This window comes from Peromyscus maniculatus, chromosome 16 (assembly GCF_049852395.1).
Source record: "Peromyscus maniculatus bairdii isolate BWxNUB_F1_BW_parent chromosome 16, HU_Pman_BW_mat_3.1, whole genome shotgun sequence".
Classification (NCBI taxonomy): Eukaryota; Metazoa; Chordata; class Mammalia; order Rodentia; family Cricetidae; genus Peromyscus; species Peromyscus maniculatus.
This window is the reverse complement of record NC_134867.1, coordinates 26987511-27007774: the sequence shown is the minus strand read 5'-3', so window position 1 is coordinate 27007774 and position 20264 is coordinate 26987511.

Sequence of the window (20264 nt, the reverse complement as noted above, 5' to 3'; positions counted from 1 at the left end):
GCTATAATTTCAACCCAGGGGACATGAGTATTTTATTCCTTTGTCAATTACTTTTAAAGGACAATTTGAGTATGTGCTCATTTTGTGTATGAGTTGGGGGTGGGTAGAAAATAAAACAAAAAGGAGAGGGGGTGAGACTTTCAGGTCAGGGAATTGGAAGGACAAAGAATATACACGTATGCAGGTGCAGCCATGACAGACTGAGACACAGACATACATACTTGGAACTCGAGAGATCTCTGCCACAGACCTGCTCCTGATCCTTTCCTAAGATACGCTTAAATGATGAAATGTAACAACAGATGTCTATTGACTGTGACACAAAAACCCTTCTGGGAAAAGAACTGATTCGAAGACAACAATGAAAAAAATGTTGTTTTTCTTAGATGCGTAAGTACAAGGCTAAGGACAGAAAACTGCTCTGCCATGTGAAACCCAGTTGAAAGCCTGGGCTCACAGGAAACATAACACTATCACAAAGCTATAGGAGCAAATGAGCCCTTTAGCCTTCCGGGATTCTGGAGAGCTCTGGCAATTCTACTGAATCAGGGCTGGGGGTTAGAATTCATGTCACTCTGCCTGGTATAAACAGACCTGATGAGGAGCTTTGTAGCAGAGTTATTTGAGGGGGGGGGGATGAATTCAAGAGCTAGAAACCACTAAGAATAATATCTGGCACATGGTTGTATATAAATGTTTGTTAAATAAAAACCAAACAACTTGAAATAAATAAGAAAGAATAATTAAACAGACTGGTATTGGCAGCGGACTAGGCAAATAAATCAATGGAATAAATTCAACTGTACAAACAGACTTGGAATGTGTACTCGTTTGGTATGTGAGAACAATCACATTTCCCATCAGGAAGAAAAATAAATGTCGGCCAAACTGCTCCTTTCTGATTTTTCTCTGTTTGTGGGTGAGCCATGGCTGTGCAGACAAAGCAGCAGCCTTGACCTAAGTAAATCCTCATGGATCACAGTGCATGGACTGCAGCTTCCAAGTCCACAAAACACAAAGTACATAGTACTGGATTGCTAAAGTCCCCAGCTCTACCTTTGTGTTGTAATGTGAAGTTGCCTTTAACTCTATCCATGGAACTGACAAACTGCCTTAGACATGGTAAACAGGTGACTAATAAACAGTTCTTGCTGCTGTGCCTTGTTTCTGTGACCAAATAAGCAATGAGGAACATGTAGAAAGGAATGAACTCGTATCTCAGTTTATGGACATCATCTCACACAGTAAATAAGGTAAGGAAACAGGACTATGAGGTGTCTGAGGTTAATGCATCTCCTGTTTAGAAGCAGGAAGTGGCCAGGAAGTGAGTCAGGGGTATAAAACTTCAAGGACCTCCCCTAATAACTACTCCTTCCAGAAAAGGTCCATCTTCTAGAGCTTTTACAACTCTCCAAACATCATCCTCAGCTGATGACCAAGTGATCAGAGGCAGAAGCCTATGAAGAATATCTCACATTCAAACCACACAATTCTATGTGTTAAATGTCTGGTCTAGATGGGTTTTTACAAATTTGTTTTTATTGCTTTTAATGAAATGTATGTGCACATGTCTGTGTATGATGGCTGTGTGATATATGTGTAGGTACCAGAAAAGGCCAGAGGTGTCAGAGTCCCCTGGAGCTGAAGTTACAAGCTGTCATGTGCTGGGAATTGAACTCAGGTCTTTTGCAAGAGCAATATGTGCTCTTAACTACTGAGCCATTTCTCCAACCCTGGTCTGGATTATTTTTTATGTGAATGATGAAGGTACTTCTTGACAACTTGGATATTTCTAGTATAAAAGCGATTCAGCTACTAACTGAGTAGGTTAAACTGGCCTCACCAACCCAGAATATCCTCGAACTTGAGGCATTCAGTTGGACAGAGCTAACAACTTCCTGAGAGCACCTTCCCCAAGCCAAGAATAGAATGTATTTTCCAAATGTGACCTTGGTATTAACCTGAAGCAGATAGTAAGGAGAGTTTCAGTTAATGCATTGGCATGTCCCTTATTGGCTCTTGAGGCTGCTAAGCTCAAGAAACTTAGCCAGTTTCTGCATGTATTCCCTGGAAAAGACAGCATTGTTCACAGCCCCTTTGGGTAACCAATCTCAAGAAGAAAGATTTCTCTGTTTTAAAAGCTATGCTCCTCCCTGCCTTCACCTCCTTCCCTGTACGTAGGGAAAGAGAATAGGCACAGGACTGTTTTCAAAAGCTTTGAAAAAAAATGCCTTCCTTGTAAGCACTAGCTTCATATTTTAAGAATAAAATCATTCAGGGGAGATAGAGAGGTGATTCAGGGGTTCTGTGCACATTTCTCTTGCAGAGGACCACATCAGGAGACTCACAACAGTCTGTGACTCCGAGATCTGATACCTCTGGCCTCTGAGAGTACCAGCATGTATGTGCATGTATACCTATGTAGACACAAGTACACATAATCAAAAATGAATCAATGTTTAAATAATATATTTTAATATTATCTCAGAAATGTTTGACCCTGTCTTGAGGAGGTCTCTGTGGGTGTCAGGCAAAGAAGTGAACTGCAAAGAGATGAGAATGAACACTCGGTTCAGATTGACTTCATCAACCTGGATCAAATTTAGGGAGTCTGATATCAGGAGGTTTGTCCCTAACATATTGAAGCCCAGTATAATTTGGAAAAAGAGTTTACTGGTATAATGCAATCCCCAGTGCACAAGGGAGCATAATTACATTGAAACTCACCCCAGAGTACATGTCATTTCTTCCAAGAAGGTGAGTTCTAGAGACAGGCTACCTGTGCTAGGTGAAGGTCCTAAGTCTCGGTCATACAGATAGTGTGGAGGTCATTTGGGCAATTAGACACTTCTGGTCCTGGTTGTGGAAGCCTGGGGAGTTCCTGGCTATAAGGGTCATTTAGATGGCTAGCCATCTCCAATCCTGGTTGTAGGAGCTTGATATGGCCTTGTCCAACAGACAATGCGGATCACCAGGATATTAATCACTTCTAATTCTCAGCTTTCTGGATGGAAGAACAGATTTCTCTGGAGATCTGTGGATGCAAGGATCTTTGTGCTGTGTCCTCAACACTGCCTATCATGCTTCCTGTTACCATTTTCTATTACAATATCGTCCAGCTCTCCTCTAGACAGTTCTCCTTTGAGGACCTTTTACTCAGCTATGAGATTTTCCCCAGTGCATTGTCATCCCTTATCATTGGAGTGCCCCCTGCTGGATTCTCTTGGGAATACTACCTGTGCTTAAATTTCCACTTAATGGCTGAATACACATTCCAAATTCCACACACAAGTTTGCAGAGGAAACAGGGTGTCTAAAATTGTGATGCTCCTTTTCTTAATTGATAAAGTAACCCGGCTACAAATATTTAAGTTTCAACAATTGTTTTTAAAAGCGGGTGTTTTTCCAGTGCTAAGGATTAAGCTTTTATGACCTCTTTGGAATGTTCAAAGCTAATTCCCGATAACAATGACTATATGGATATGGGGGTGTTGGGAAAGTAATTAGGAGGCAATTGATTTTTCCCCCTAAATATTGTAAGTGACCTTATGAGTGGAGAGTATTCTGTTTCTCTCTGTTCCTCTCTCCCTCTCCATTTCTCTATCTCCCCTCCCCCTTTGTATCCCTCTCCCATTTCCTTCTCCCTCCTTTCTCTCTCAGGTTACTAAAGAAGACAGCTGCTTACAGCCAGGAACTTCCCAGACACTAGATCTGCTGTCTCCTTCTCAAGTGAAATACCCACCATAGCAAGGACCACTACTCAGAAATAAAATGCAACAAAATATTCAAATATGCAATTCAAACACAAAATTTATATCTAAAAGCATTCTGCTGTCTAGTCCAAAATCAGACTCAAAGCATGATGTGCAAAACTGCATTTCTATTAAATTCTCAATGTTATATTACGTTCTCACAACCCCAGTGATGGACAGTAGATTAGCAGTCACAAAGGGCCAGAGGTGATGTGAGTGTGGCTTTGTAGGAAGAGCAGGAGAGTTTCGAAGTAGGGGGTAGTGAAACTTCTTTATATTTGGACTGTGGTGCAATTGTGTACAATTGCACTTGTGTTAAAATTCATGGGACTATGCAGAGAGAAAGGCTATTTTTAATTTTTTAATTTATAAATTTTAGAATGTAAAAACTTGCAAATAAACAACACACCGTGTATGATGAGCCGTCTATTTTAAAAGTAAGTGTTAAGATGGAAGTGCTTTGACTATAATAAATTAAATAAAATGTATTAACTTAGTTTGGTTTTTAAATATTTTTACTTTTCAATGGGGCAAATTATTAAAATTTAATAGACTGATGTATTATATAATGACAAAGGAAGGATGATTAGTATTCCTATCTCAAGTAGCATTTCCAGGGGTTTAGATAATTAAAACTGTTCTTAACATTTTGTTGTTCTTAAATGTATAGTAAATTATTGTCAACTATAGATTCTTTAGTACATACATGATACCACATTAAAATGAATTCCCTCATTTCTTTATCCCTGTCCTCTTTACCCTCCATAGCCTCTAATGACCCTTACTCAACTCCCTACTTCTGAGAGAGCATGGTGTTGGGCTCCTCTCTCTCTCTCTCTCTCTCTCTCTCTCTCTCTCTCAAATTGTTTTTTTATTAATTTATTTTTCTTTTATGTGTATGGCTGTTCGACTGCATGTATGTATGTGCACCACCTGCATGCAGTGACCACAGAGCCAGAGCCAGAAAAGAGTGTCAGATTCCCTGGAACTGGAACTATAGACAGTTACGCAGGTGCTGGGAACTGAACCAGGTCCTGTGGAGGAACAGTAAGTGCTCTAAACCAGTGAACCATCTTTCCAGTCCTGGTATTGATGTTTCTGTACTCAGCTTATTTCATATAATGCTTTGTAGGGCTTTGGTTCATTTGAACATCATTTTCACGCAGTATGTAACACAGGAATCTAGCTTCATTCTCCCACCTGTAATTTTCTGCTTTTCTTAGCATTGTTTGCTAAAGATGCTGTTCTTTCTCCAATGTATAATTTTCATTTGATAAACCATCCATGCACCTATGGTTTCAGTGGAGGCCGTTGCTGTGGAATTAGTGAATTTTGGAAGAAATGCATTGCCTTGTTTTTTTTCCATTTCTTGTGGTTTTCTATGTGTGTGTGTGTCTTTGAAGGTGAGTGTTTTAAAATGTAGTCTAATAACTTGAGGCTAAGACCCTGACAATCAGGGTAACCTCTGTTCTTTGGGGAAAGCTACCAAAAGGAAAATAAAACAGAATGAATGGAGAGCTAGAAAGGAGAAAGAGAAAGAAAATGAGAGACAATTCTGCAAGGACAGAGCAGGACCATTCTGGCCTGTCATACTAACAGTGACATTACATTAAAAAGAAATATACATGAAGGAGAGAGTGCTGAATGGTGTACAGAGTCTGAATGCCATCCTGCTTGGATGTTCATTCTGCCCTCTGTTCTCTCAGTGTTTCTTCCCAGGCATCCAAATGCTATCAGTGACTCTAGATACCCTTTGTGAGGACAGATCACACAGGCTGGGTCACAGATGCAGTCACACCTCTGGGGAGTCCTTCAAGAGTCCAGTAACCTGGCTGTAAATGCTGGACCTGAACCTGGGCTGCCCTTCTCAATATTGGGCATGTGACGTGGGAACTGTGTCTACGTTCCCTGGCAGTCTCTGACAGCTTCTTCCTAGCTGAATACTGAGAAGCTCTGATGACGTTTCTTTGCAACAGGCTAGAGAAATTCTGCTGTACAGGTTTTAGGATAGAGTTCCATAGCAATTGCTCTGAGTCTCCTAAGAGTACTACAGGTCACCAAGAGACTAGGGCTGCCTGTTACTTATTCAGCACCAATCTTTTCGATTTTATTTATTTTATAAGTTAGGGGTGTGTGTGTGTTTGTGTGTGTGTATGCTCATGTGGTATTGCATATTTGTAGATGCACATGAAAGCTGCGGATTAACATCATGTGTATTTCTTAATCACTTGCGACTTTTTTTTTTTTTTTGAGACAGGATTTCACTATGTATCCCTGGCTGTCCTGGAACTCACTCTGTAGACCAGGCTGGCCTCAAACTCACAGAGATCCGGCTGCCTCTGCCTCCTGAGTGTTCGGATTGAGGGCATATGCCACCACCACCTGGCTTTTTTATTTTATTTTATTTTATTTTATTTTATTGTCATCACCTTATTTTTTGAGACAAGGTTTCTCACTGAACCTGGAACTCACTAGTTGGGTTGGGTCAGCTAGCCATGAGTCCCAGGGATTTTCCTGCCTACTTCCCAGGGACAGCAATTACAGGCATGTACCACGGTGCATGACATTTTTACATGAACACTGAAGAACAAAAGCAAGTTTTCATGCTTGCGCACACCAAGCCATCTCTCCAGCTTAGCAGGAGTCTTTGAAAATGGTATCTTGGCCGGGCGGTGGTGGCGCACGCCTTTAATCCCAGCACTCGGGAGGCAGAGCCAGGCGGATCTCTGTGAGTTCGAGGCCAGCCTGGTCTCCAAAGCGAGTTCCAGGAAAGGCGCAAAGCTACACAGAGAAACCCTGTCTCAAAACAAAAAAAAAAACAAAAAACAACAAAAAAAAAAAAGAAAATGGTATCTCACTGCTACTCCAGTCTTTTTAAGATAGCATCCTGCTGTTGCTCTGGGAGAGTGCATAGAGGAGAGAGTTTTTCTAGCGTCTCTCTTCCCTCTGCTTCTGACACACACAACTTTTATCCTCCTTCCTCCATCTTTCTCTCTCCTTAAAATGTCTTATGTTGGAAATGTGGTGCCTTTTTAACTGAGATTTTTGTCCTATATGTGGCTCCATCAACCCATCTCACCAGGAGGAGGTATCTTCTCAGACTAGCCAATCCCTCTGGGTCAGGTGCTACTTTTTTTCCTGTTCTGCTTTTTATTGTTGCCTATTTTATTTTGACATTCTACTGAAGATTTTAGGCCACCATCCCTCTTCTGATAACTGTTATCCAGCCCCCCCCAGTCTATGCCCTGGAAATTCTAGCAAACTGTGCCTGCTGTTATCTAGCATATTCCTACTTTCTAACAGACACAAACGACAAGCCCCATGGAATAATTTCAGCCATGCTTTATACACATCTTTAAATATAGTGTCTAGAGTCCATCTACTCTCAACTGAAGGAAGAAGTTAGGAAAATGTTTAAAATCATTCCTTTGCAAATCACTCTAAGATTTGCCCCCACACACATTTCATAAAGACTAACCAAAAATACAAAGCATAGTAAATACACAGCTTTTTAGGTAGTGTGTGACTTTTGTAGCATCTGAACTTCATTTCAAATAAAGAAATTGGAGTTTCCTGTAAACACAAACAAGCCAGAGTGAGTTGATTATGCTGTGAACAAGGACATAGCAGAGAACCAAGTATTTAGGGCTAGATTCTGACCTTTATGGCTTCCATGCCTAAGCTTATAGCCAACCCGAACACCAGCTTCTCCATCCACAATTAGTGTGAAGCTACCTTTTTGAGATGTGACGTGCAGATGCTGCAAAAGTCATACGCTACTTAAAAGGCTGTGTATTTACTATGCTTCGCGGTTTGGGTTAGTCTTTATGAAGTGGGGGAGGTATATCAGTGACTTTTCCAGTTGGGAGAGGACACTCTGACAAAAGCAGCTTAAGTGGAGAGTTTTATCTGTGCTTAAACTTCAAGAGTACAGCCTATTATGGTGGGTAAGACAACATGGCAAAATTTCTAGACAGATAGTCACATCACATCCATAGTCAGGAAGCAGAAAATGGTGAATGTTCTTTTTTTTTCCTTTTCCTTTTTTTTTTTTTTCCTGGAGCTGAGGACTGAACCCAGGCAAGTGCGCTACCACTGAGCTAAATCCCCAACCCCAAAGAGTTTACCTTTTTTTTTTTTTTTTTTTTTTTGGTTTTTCAAGACAGGGTTTCTCTGTGTAGCTTTGGAGCCTGTCCTGGAACTCACTCTGTAGCCCAGGCTGGCCTCGAACTCACAGAGATCTGCCTGCCTCTGCCTCTCGAGTGCTGGGATTAAAGGCGCGTGCCACCACCACCTGCTGGTGAATGTTCTTAATTAGCCTCCTTTTTCTTATACAGTTAGAACCCAAATTCAGGGAATGCTGGCACCCGCTTTAAAATGGTCTGTTCCTCCTCAATTAACCAAATCAAGTTGATTGCACACAGGCACTCTGAGAGGCTAATATAATATAAATTAACCTTAATAGGTGGGTCTGAAGGCTTGTCTCCTAGGTGACTCCAGATCCTGTCAAGCTGACAGTCAACACTAACCATCACAAAGAGCCAATTCCAGCATCCAGGTGTAGTGGCACAGGCTTACAATCCTGGTACATAGGGTGTCAGAGGACTGAGAATTTGATGACAACCTCAAGTATACAGCAAGACCTTGTCAGGAGAATAAGAAAAAGAAGAGAAGGAGGATAAGGAAGAGGAGGAAGTCCAATTCTGGTACCTACATTCTATCCATTTCCCTTCCCAAGGAAATCTCTCTTGAATTAATGTATCAAAATATGATCACCAACAACCAGTTTGGGCATATATGCTTGTAGTACAGTTAAAACAGAAAGCATGAGCCCATAAATATAGTCAATGACTCACCCTCTCAAGGCACTGGACTTGGCAATCTTCAGGCCTAGTAATCTGATTCCCATCATCAGAAGCCACCAGGTCACAGGACGGAATCTGACACACGCTGTCACTGAGAAACGCCAACAAATAACAAATGCTATCCTATCCAGGTGATATGTTTTTCGGTGTCTTTTGTTGTTTTATGTATTTTTATACATTTTGATTAAAATTTAGTTATATCACTGTCCTCTTCCCTTTCCTCCCTCCAGCCCCTCCCAAATACCCTCCCTCTAACTCCTCCCATGCTACCCCTCACACTAACGGCCTCTTCTTCCTTGACAATTATTGCGACATACGTATGTATGTATAAATGCATAAGCAAAACCTACTAGGTCCATTTTTGTTGTTTGTGTGTTTGGTTTTTAGAGCGAATCCCTTTGTACTGGATAGCCAACTGTAGGACTTGAACCCAAGACTAATTCTCCCTCTCTCTGCAGTCATCAGTTACCTACAGTTCTTTGTCTAGGGCTGCAGCTCTATGAGATTTTCTCCCTTCCATGGTAACATGTCCACTGACATTACCACTGCTCAGACTTGTTTACTCAGCCATCAGAGTTTCAGTGAGAAACTGTTTCACAGAGGACTTCCTGGTATTCTGGCTCTTGCAGTCTTTCCAGCTCTTCTCTTCTGTGTTGTTCCCTGAACCATAGATTCAGGAACTGTGGTGTAAATGTGTCCACTGGGGCTGGTCTCCCCATGACTGGCTCATCTCTGCATTGTGTCAAGCTTTGGTTTTCTGTCCTGATCTCCATTTGCTGGGGGGGAAAAAAAGCTTCTTTTGTGAGGGTGATAGTTATGCTTATCTGCAGGTATAAGGATAAGATTTAGAATGTAGTAAGGAATTCTGCTGGTCTAGTCAAGTGACAGTAATAGATTCTTTTCTAAAATCCATGACCTTACTAGCCCTTGGAAGTTTGCTACTACCACCAAAGAGTTCCCTCCTGTTGAATGAGCCTTAAATCAAACTAGACAGCTGTTGGCTCTTATCAACATATGAGTGCCACTTGTCACACCTTTAAGGATGTCTTACCATGCTGCTTATTCTTCTGATTCAAGTATATTACAGCTGGGCAGCACTGTTTAATTGCTTCCCCTCCTTAGCAACTTGCATAATATTTTATGTTGCCATGGAAGCTAGACTGCAGGAAGGAGGCTTTCAGGTTGCATCCAGTTTCAACTCTTCAAGTCCTATGTCCTAAATGTGTAGTGTCTTTAGTGATAGTTGAATGATAGTGACATTCAACCTTGGAGAGGCAACCAAGGCAGCAGCAATAGTCTATATTATTTTGAGAGTCACTTGGATTACCCTGACCAACCATTCAAAAGGAAATTTCTCGTGTCCAGTACTGAGATTTTTTTTTTTTTTTGGTCTTGACAGGAGCATAGTCACCCCATGTTGGGGGTGGGGTAGGGGTGGCACATATGCTTATTGTGAATACTTTTAGATAAATATAATATAATAAGATTTCTTGAGGCTTTATCAAACAACTTTGTCATTTGTCCCTCCCCCTTTCTCATCTCAGTTATTGTTCTATTGCTGTGAAGAGATACCACGACCAAGGCAACTTGTTACAAAAAGCATTTAATTGAGGGCTTCCTTACTGTTTCAGAGGCTGAGTCCATGAACACCATGGCAGGGGGCATGAGAGCAAGCAGACAGGCATGACCCTGGAATAGCCCCTGAGAGCATCTCATCCACAAGACGGTGGTGCAAAGAGAGAGGGGGACAGGTGTGGGGTTTCGAAACCTCAAAGCCCATCCCCAATGACATACTCCTCTAACAAAGCCACACCTCCTAATCCTTCTCAAACAGTTCCACTAACTGAGGGTCAAGCCTTCAAACATATGAGACTATGAGGACCATTCTCATTCAAACCACCATATTCCTTCTTTTTCTAGATTGACCTCCATCCTCAATTGGAGCACCAGAGGGGAGGCCACACTTTTTACACTCTTTGAAACACTAAGTCTCCTATAAGAAAACATAGGCACTACCCTACAAGATACAGGTATAGAAAAGTAACTTCAGAATAATAACTCTATTTGCCCAAGAATTAAGGCAAACAATTGACCTGAGGTGCCTCATGAAACTTAAAGTTTCTTTACAACTTAAGAAAAAAAAATCAGTCAAGTGAAGAAGAAACACATAGAGTGGACAGATTATTGCTACTGTACATCTGATAGAGAACTAATATCCAGAATATACAAAGAACTCAAAAAATAGTCAAGGGGAAAAAAATGACCCAGTTAGAAAATGAGCTATATCTAAACATAAAAGTCTCAACAAAAGAAATAAAAATGGCTAAGAAATACCTCAAAAGGGATACACATGGAACTCCCAAGGAAGAGGAAATAGTTAAGATCTCCTGGGTAAACTGGGGGGGGGGCAAAGGGGAGGGATGGGGCATGGAACATGAGGGATCAAGATGACTGAGTTGGGGGAAGGATGAAGAGGGAGAGGAATGAAAAGATATCTTGACAGAGGGAGGGGAGCCATTATGGGGTTAGGGAGAAACCCACAAAGATGACCCCAGCTAAGACTCCTAGCAATAGCAGAGAAGATGCCTAAACTAGCTTTCCCCTATAATCAGATTGGTGACTACCCTGATTGTCATCATAGAATCTACATCCAGTAACTGATGGAAGCAGATGCAGAGACCCACAGCCAAGTACTGGGCCGAGCTCCTTAAGTTCAGCTGAAGGGAGGGAGGAAGGATTGTACAAGGAGTGGGGGTCAAGATCATGATGGGGAAACCCACAGAAATAGCTGATCCAAACTAGTGGTAACTCATGGACTCTGGACTGACAGCTGGGGAACCTGCATGCATGGGACCAAACTAGGCCCTCTGAGTGTGGGTGACAGTTATATGGCTTGATCTATTTGTGGGGCCCCTGGCAGTGGGACCAGAACTTATCCCAGGTATATGAACTGGCTTTTTAGAGCCCATTCCCTGTGATGGGATAACTTACTCAGCATTGATGCAGGGAGGAAGGGCTTGGTCCTGTCCCAACTAGGCATGCCAGCCTGTGATGACTCCCTAAGGGAAGCCTTATGCCCTATGAGGAGGAGATGGGGGGTAACAGTGGGGGTGAAGGTGGAGGGAAGTGGGAGGGGGGAGGGAGGGGAACTGTGGCTGGTATGTAATATTAAAAAAATGCCTCAAAAATTGTTCATCATCCTTAACAACTAGGGAAATGCAAATTAAAACAATTCAGGTTTAATCATACCAAGGTCAGAACCGCAAAGATCAACAAAACAACTGGCAAATGCTGGTGAGTTTACTCTTGTTTACTGTTGGTGGGGATTCAAACTAGATGGATGATGTTGCTCTGTGTGCTATCAATGTGTTGCTCTGATTGGTTGATAAATAAAATGCTGATTGGCCAGTAGCCAGGCAGGAAGTATAGGTGGAATAAGCAGAGAAGAAGAATTCTGGGAGAGGAAGGCTGAGTCAGGAGATGCCAGCCCACCATCCAGGGAGCAGCATGTAACAACACACAGGTAAAGCCATGGAACACATGGCAACATATAGATTAACAGAAATGGGTTGAGTTTAAATGTAAGAGCTAATCAGTGGTAGGTCTGAGCTAATGGCCGAGCAGTTTTAATTAATATAAGCTTCTGAGTGATTATTTTATAAGTGGTTGCAAGGTCTGTGAAGCTGGGCAGGATCGGAGAAAACTTCAGCTACAGAAACTGGTTCAGCCACTCTAGAAATCACTATGAAGAATTCTCAAATAAAAATAAATGTACAATATAACCCAGATTCACCACTCTTTGGCATATACCCAAAAGTCTTTTGATGGATAGTTTTGTGTCAACTTGACACAAGCTAAAGTCATTTGAGAGGAAGGACCTTCAACTAAGAAAATGCTTCCATAAGATGAAGCTATAGTCAAGCCTGTAAGGCATTATTTTAATTAGTGATTCATGGGAGAGGGACCAACTCATTATGGATGATGTCATTCCTGGCCTGGGTTCTCTAAGAAAACAGATTGAGCAAAGCCATGATGAGCAAGCCAGTAAGCAGCACCCTTCTATGGTCTCTGCATCAGCTCCTGCTTGGCCTCTGCTCTGCTTGAGTTCCTGTCCGGACTTCCTTTGATGCTGAACAGTGATGTGCAAGTGTAAGCTGAATAAACCCTTTCCTCCCCAAGTTCCTTTCAGTCATGGTGTTTCATCACAGCAATAGTAACCCTAAGACAGGACTAGGCATCCTATTCACAGATATTTGCTCAGCCATTATTGATAGTCATTACTTCCCTATTCACAAAAGCTAAGAAATGGAAACTGAAATGTCCCCTAATAGATGAATGCATCATGAAAATATGATGTATATACACTATTCAGCTGTAAAGAACAATAAAATCATGAAATTTGCAGATGGAAAGTCCAAGAAAAGATTGTATTGAGTGATGTCACTCAGAACTAGAAAGACAAATATTTTCTTGCTCATCTGCAGTTCCTAGCTTCAAATCTTCAGATGTGAGTGTACAGCATTATGAATTCACAGAAACCAGGAACGTGTAAAGGAGTGTTGGAAGTGTGGGACTTGAGAGGAGAATAGCAGACTACAGATGTTATAATCAGAAAACAGAAACATGGCAGCTCCAACTGGGTAGCAGAAAAAGAGGTCAATACAAAAGGAGCAGGCCATATGTCTTATTATGGAATTACAATACTAAACATACAAGATTTATTACACAGTAAAAATTGCATACCTATATGAACAGACGTTTCTTGAGTATGATGGGTTTATAACCAATAAACCATCATAAACGAACCATATCGTTCATTCAAAATGCATTTTATATGAAATGAGGAAGAAATAACTTGAGCATTGTAATACACAGTAAATATGTCTAAGGCACACAATCTATAATAAATGGAGAGAATTGACCATAGCACATTGCATATTCGTGGGGTGATCACTAATGTTCAATCCTGTATGAGCCACTTATAGATTGAGTGGGTGTTGTCTTTGCTTTTCACTCAAACAGCTCACTGATTTTCACAATTTTCAAAAGCTGAATGATGAGTTAACCAGATTCTGATTTCCCTTATTTACTAGTTTCAAGATAAATAATGGAATGAATAAACTGATTTATAAACCCTAGAGATTCCTTGAAACTTTTTTCTACTATAAACGTGAATAAACATTCTGTGAAATGTAGAAGAAATATCATTGCATGAATTTATTAAGCCATTGGGCTTCTTCCTCAGTGACTTGCTTCCTCCAGCCATGCCCAGCTTTCCACCATCTACCAAAACAGCGCCACCATCTGTTGGCCAAAACTTCAACACACAAATGAGTCTATAGGCAACATTTCAGACTCAGCCTCCTACTGCACCTTTCCTCCACCTATCTGTTCTATCTGGGCATTAGCAGAGATCTTCTTTATCTAGCCTACTGATTCCAATGCCAATCTCATCCATAAACACACTTCCATCACACACACACACACACACACACACACACACACACACACACACACACACAATGCTTTACCATTGTGCAGCCTTTACCGTAGTCCAGTTAACACAGAAACTTAACTATCATAGCATTGCTTTCTAGTCCAGGTTCAGTTTCTTGAAGAACATTCATCTGCTCTCATTCCCAGAACTTCCTTGGAATGCTTTGTGACTCCAGTGTGTTATATTTTTGCTACACAAAAAATCTTCAGGAACCAGCATAGGGACCTGTTCCACATAAAAAACAGAAGTGCCATGTCAATAGATCTTTAAATTATTCATCGAAAATGTATTATATTCTGAACACTATTCAAAACAAGTTTGAAAATGCGATTCAGTGTAATAGAAAGATGACTTAGGTCTGAGATTTGAAGCAAATCTGTCTTTAAACTTTGTGTTTAAGGAGGGGTTGCTACAGATTATAGGATTATAGTGATAAGCCCTGGGAGATGGAAGTCACAGGACAGAGATTCCACTGCTTATGAGAAACAGCCTCTGTTTTGTCAAGTGGAACCACCTGAGGCTGGGAGACAGGAATGTTTTATCTTCCAATTATATTATGCTGCCAAAAATAAAACAAACATTGGTGCCTTGACTAATTTGGGGTTGGAATTAAATGCTTGCAAGTTTTGCCACAGAAATAACTATACTATGCCATTTCTGCTTCCACTTGTCCCAAATATATTCATTTACTGTTTTATGCCCAAACAAGTAAGCCTGTGGTCTGGTCATCTTGCTTTTCTTCTCTGCTTCTGCAGCAGAAGTGGAATCAATTCTGTCCTGCTCCCTTCTGAGCCTGGGCATGGACTCAGGTTCCTGCTGTACACAGCACTCCAGGCAGCCACTATTAATAAGCAGGAATTGGCATTTCAGATAAAACTGACTTTCATTTGTTAGGCAAAGATATTGACTCAGGATAAGGCTTACTAGCAAATAAATAAGTACCTATAAAGAGTAACTCAGTGATACTTTATTGCCATATTTTAGTCTGCCTCTCCCTTAATAGACACCTGATATGGTAGAATATATAGTAACTAAGATCTGTTAAAGGGGCTAGAGGAGCAGTGGAGAGAAAATTTCAAGGCATAAATGATTACATTTATATGACAGATATGTCTTCGGATCTGGAATTGTACCTCAAGGGATAGAATGCATGGCCAACATGTCTGAAGCCCTGAGTTCAAATACTATCTTCATGTGAACCACATGCAGTGTTGTATACCTATAACCCCATTACTCATGAGGTAGAGACAAGGGTATCACAATTGCAAGGTCAATCTCAGCTAACATTGAGTTCTAGGTAGCCTGGGATACATGAGATTCTATCTTAAAAGAAAGGAAGGAAGGAAGGAAGGAAGGAAGGAAGGAAGGAAGGAAGGAAGGAAGGAAGGAAGGAAGGAAGGGAAAAAAACACAGAACAGAAAAGGAATTTTCTAACATTTACACAGAGTTGGGAATACTCAATCCATCAAGCAGCCAAAGAAGAAAGATCTTGTAGCTCAAGGATCATTCAATACTAAACAAACTGCACCTGAGCTAAAGAATGGCCTAGGCCCACTCAAAAAAAAAAAAAAAAAAAAAAGACAGACTTCATAAAGATGAAACCAATCCCAAGGATCACAGTGGTTTGACAAAACAATATCCAGTGCTGTTAAAAGGAATTCAACCTCAACTCTTGCCAAAATCTAATGTATAGCATATATATTCAAGTAAAAATGTAGGCAGTAGAGGAATATGGCATAGGACCCACCAACAGAGGAAGAGATTTTTCAATTGCAACAAATCAGAATTTAAGGAGATAATAAAGTTAGCAGACAAAGAATTGGCAACACTGTTCTATAAGAAAAAGAAATGTATTTTGTAGAGAAGAAAAAAGTATACTATCAGAAAATGAAAACAAAAAAAATCCTTAAACCATGAAAAGAGATTGCTGAACATAAAGATGTGAAAATGAACTTGAGGCAATCAAACAGCCAAAATGGAGAGAGGGAGAGAGAGGAGAGAGAGAGAGAGAGAGAGAGAGAGAGAGAGAGAGAGAGAGAGAGAGAGAGAGAGAGAGAGAGAAACACTTACACAAAAATAAGTAGAAAATCAAATAGCCAAAATGAAAAAAAAAAAGAGAGTAACACTTGCACACAAAAATAAATAAACAAACAAATGTAAGCTGATGGAAGGGTGGGGTGGTTGTGCATGTCTTTCCTCCCCCAACTCAGAATCCTAAAATAGGAAAATCATAGGCTTGAGACTAATCTGGGCTATACAGTGAATTTCAGGCCAGACTCTCTCTCTCTCACACACACACACACACACACACACAAAAAAAAAAAAAAAAAAAAAAACAGTGAGACCCTGTCTCAGAGAGGGAAAATTACCACATAATTTATATAACAATATTAAATACCCTCACTGAGCATAACTGAAGACTCAGAGACGGCAAGTAACAGAAAAAGAAATAATGAGCAAAATGTTCTAAATTTGTTCAGAAATAAATTTATATATTCCAAAAACCTCTAAGAACTCTAAAACTAAGAGATATAGAGAGATAGATATAGATAGATACAGCTATAGATATACAATGTGGTGGTTTGAATGAGTATGGTCTGCATAGGCTCACATGTTTCAATTGTTGATTCCCAGTAGGTAGTAGGTAGAACTGTTTGATAAGGATTAGAATGTGTGGCCTTGTTGGAGAAGGTGTGTCACTTAGGGTGGGCTTTGAGGTTTCAAAGGCCCATATTATTCCTAGTTGGCTATTTAGTTCTCTCTCTCTCTCTCTCTCTCTCTCTCTCTCTCTCTCTCTCTCTCTCTCTCTCTCTCTCTCTTTCTCCCCTCTCTTTCCTTTTCTTCTCTCCTCTCCTCTCCCTCTCTCTGTATTTGGGTTGTTGCCTCAACAGCTAAGCTTCCTGCTACTACTCCAGAGCCATGCCTGCCTGACTGCTGCCATGCTCCCTGCCATGGTAATCATAGATTCTAACTCTGAACTATAAGCAAGCCTCAAATGAAATGACTTCTTTTCATATGTTACCTTGGTCATGGTATTTTGTCACAGCAAAAGAAAAGTAACTAATGCATAATAATCAAGTTGCAGGAAATATTTGACAAAAATATAGACAAATTTGAGAGTAGATGATATTTTATGTGTGTGTGTGTGTATGTGTGTGTGTATACATAATACATACATATGTAACAAATCTATAGCCAACACCATGCTAAGTGGAAAAAAAAAACCTCAAAGCATTCCCCTCCAGATCAGGAACAAGAAAAGGGTGTTCACTTATGGTGATATTTTATTTTTGTACTAAAATGTTATTTGTATGTTAATAAATAAAGTTGCCCTGGGGTCAGAGCTATTAGCAAGCCATAGGAAAGGTGGGCGGTGGTGGTGCATGCCTTTAATCCCAGCACTTGGTAGGCAGAGCTAGGTAGATCTCTGTGTGCTCAAGGATACAGCCAATATTGGAGACACATGCCTTTAATCTCAATACCAACCATAGAAGACCTGGAGGTCTGTACAGACAGGCAGTAACAAGGCGGTCATGTGGTTGGGTTTACAACCAATGAGAAGGCAGAACTGAAAGTCTTTATAGAGACTTTAACACAGGAAGTAGCTCTCTTTCTGAGAGGTAGGACCACCCCAGGAGGAAGGGTAAGGTTTTAGCTTTTATCTCTGACCTCTTGGCTTTCTTCTTTGCATTGGTTCTGTGTTTCTTATTTAATAAGATGGTTGGTTACATCTACATTCACTCTTTCTACTTCTTAATTTGGTGCTTGAAGTCTTAGCTGAGGCAATAGGTCAACAGAAAGAAGAACAGGTGTACAAATAAAACTAGGAGACAGGATCCCTATGTGCAGATGATATGATGTTACCCATAAGTGTCTTAGTTATTTTTAAGTTGCTGTGATAGAATGCCATGAGCAATGCAATCTGCAAGAGAATGCATTTAACTGGGCTTACCACTTTAGAAGGCTAGAGTCCATGATGGAGGAACAAAGGAATAGCGATAGGAACAGCTGAGAGCTCATCTCTTAATCCAATGAGGAGGCAGAGAGAGCACAAAGTCTGCCCCCAGTGACATACCTCCTTCAACAAGGCCACAACTCCTAATCCTTCTCAAAGAGTTCTACTAACTGGAGACAAGTTATTCAAACATATGAGGCCATAGGGGCCATTCTCATTCAAACCACTATAATGAGAGACCCAGAATACTCCACTGAAAAACCTTTCATTACTGCATTGAAAGACTTATAGATACTTCCCATAAAAGTGGGAAGTATAATCATATCCGATTTCAAATTATACTAAAAAACTTCATCAATAATAATGGAATGGTACGTAACAAGCACACACACATGGATAGACAGAATAAAAATAGAGGACCCTGATATAAGGCTATTCAGCCACAGCTACCTGTTTTTTTACAAAAGTATCAAAAACATACATTGAAGAAAAGACCTACCTCCTCACCAACAAATGGTGCTGGAAAAACTGGACTTTGACATTGAGAAAAATGAAACTAGATCTCTATTTCTGACCCTACACAAAACTCAATTCCAAATAGATCAAGAACCTCACTATAAGACTTGATACCCTAATACCCTAAAATTGCTAAAGGAAATAGAAGAAAGCATGTTTTACCTTGTAGACCTAAGTAAGGACTTGCTTAACAGAACTCAGGTAATACAGGAAATGAGAGCAACAATCCACATAGGGGACCTTATGGAATCAAAAAGCTCCTGTACAGCAAGCAAAAGAAACTGTCAATTAGTGAAAAGGCAGCCTTTGCAAAGAATGCGAGAAAATCTTTGTCAGCTATACATCCGCAGAAGATTGGCATCTAGAATATGGAAAGAACTAAAAAAAAAAAAGCTAAACACCAACAAAAATGAACAACCTAATTTAAACATGTACTATGGAACTAAACAGAAAGTGAGAGAGAGAGAGAGAGAGAGAGAGAGAGAGAGAGAGAGAGAGAGAGAGAGAGAACACTTGACTAGCAAGCACTTTAGAAGTTGTTCAATATCCTTAGCCATCAGAGAAATGCAGATTATGTTAAGATTTCATCTTGCTCCAATCAGAACCGCTGTCTTCTGACAGCCTCTAGAACAATAGAGGTTACTATTAGTGATCTCAGCTGCTCTAAGTAAGACCCTATATCTGAAGATACTATACACCTTTGTGTTAGGACACAGATAAATTAGTCTTGAATGGGCCTGAAGGTGCTATACAGGTTGCTGGAATAGAAAAGATGCCAATGGCCATACCCAGCACCAGATCCTGCATATGGTAATGTTGCCAGAGAAAATGTGCCCACAGTTGCAATAGCAGCATGGCAGTTAGGGGAATAATCCAAATCTGATTAGATCTGAGGACTTCTTCAGAGGAGGGAAGTCACGTCTGGTCCTTTAAACCTGGTCAAAAGGCCATGGCTGGGAAGAACATAGTTCTTATATATAGGAACAGAGGAACTATTGTTGCTGATTTATGTGTATACACATAGATATGTGCTGTTCTTTGACTTTGGTCAGAGAAGTTTCTTTTTGTAGTTAGCTTCAATGAATGTGGAGACATAACTAGTCAGAGTATTAGTAAGTGACTATTGAGTGGTCAGCCCTAAATGGGACGTCTACATCACACACAAACACACACCACCACCACCACCACCACCACCACCACCACTATCATTGTGGAATACGGGACAGAAAGAATATCAAAGCCAGAGGATGGGAGGGTGTTCCCTAAAATGCTATCTTCATGACATGTCATGGTTAGTGTACTCATGAACTCACTCCTAGTGAAGTCACCATTTCAAACATTAAGGTAAAGATTGGCTAGAGAGATTGGCTGAGCAGTCAAGAACGAGGGCTGTTCTGGCAGTGGATTCCAGTTCAGTTCCCAGGAGCCACATCAGGCAGCTCATAACCAGTTCCACCAGGAAATCCAGTGTCCCTTTCCAGCCTCCGTGTGCATGCACAAATCAAACTTCCACCCAACCTGTGACCAAGTTAACAGGGTGCCTTGACACCATTTATAACTATGTACTCATTCTGCTTACAAACTCTCTGTTCAACCTGTTCAGAATTAACCGATTTACATGGAAAACATTGCAATCAATCTTACTATACTTCCAACGTAATTAATTCCAACAAGCTCGG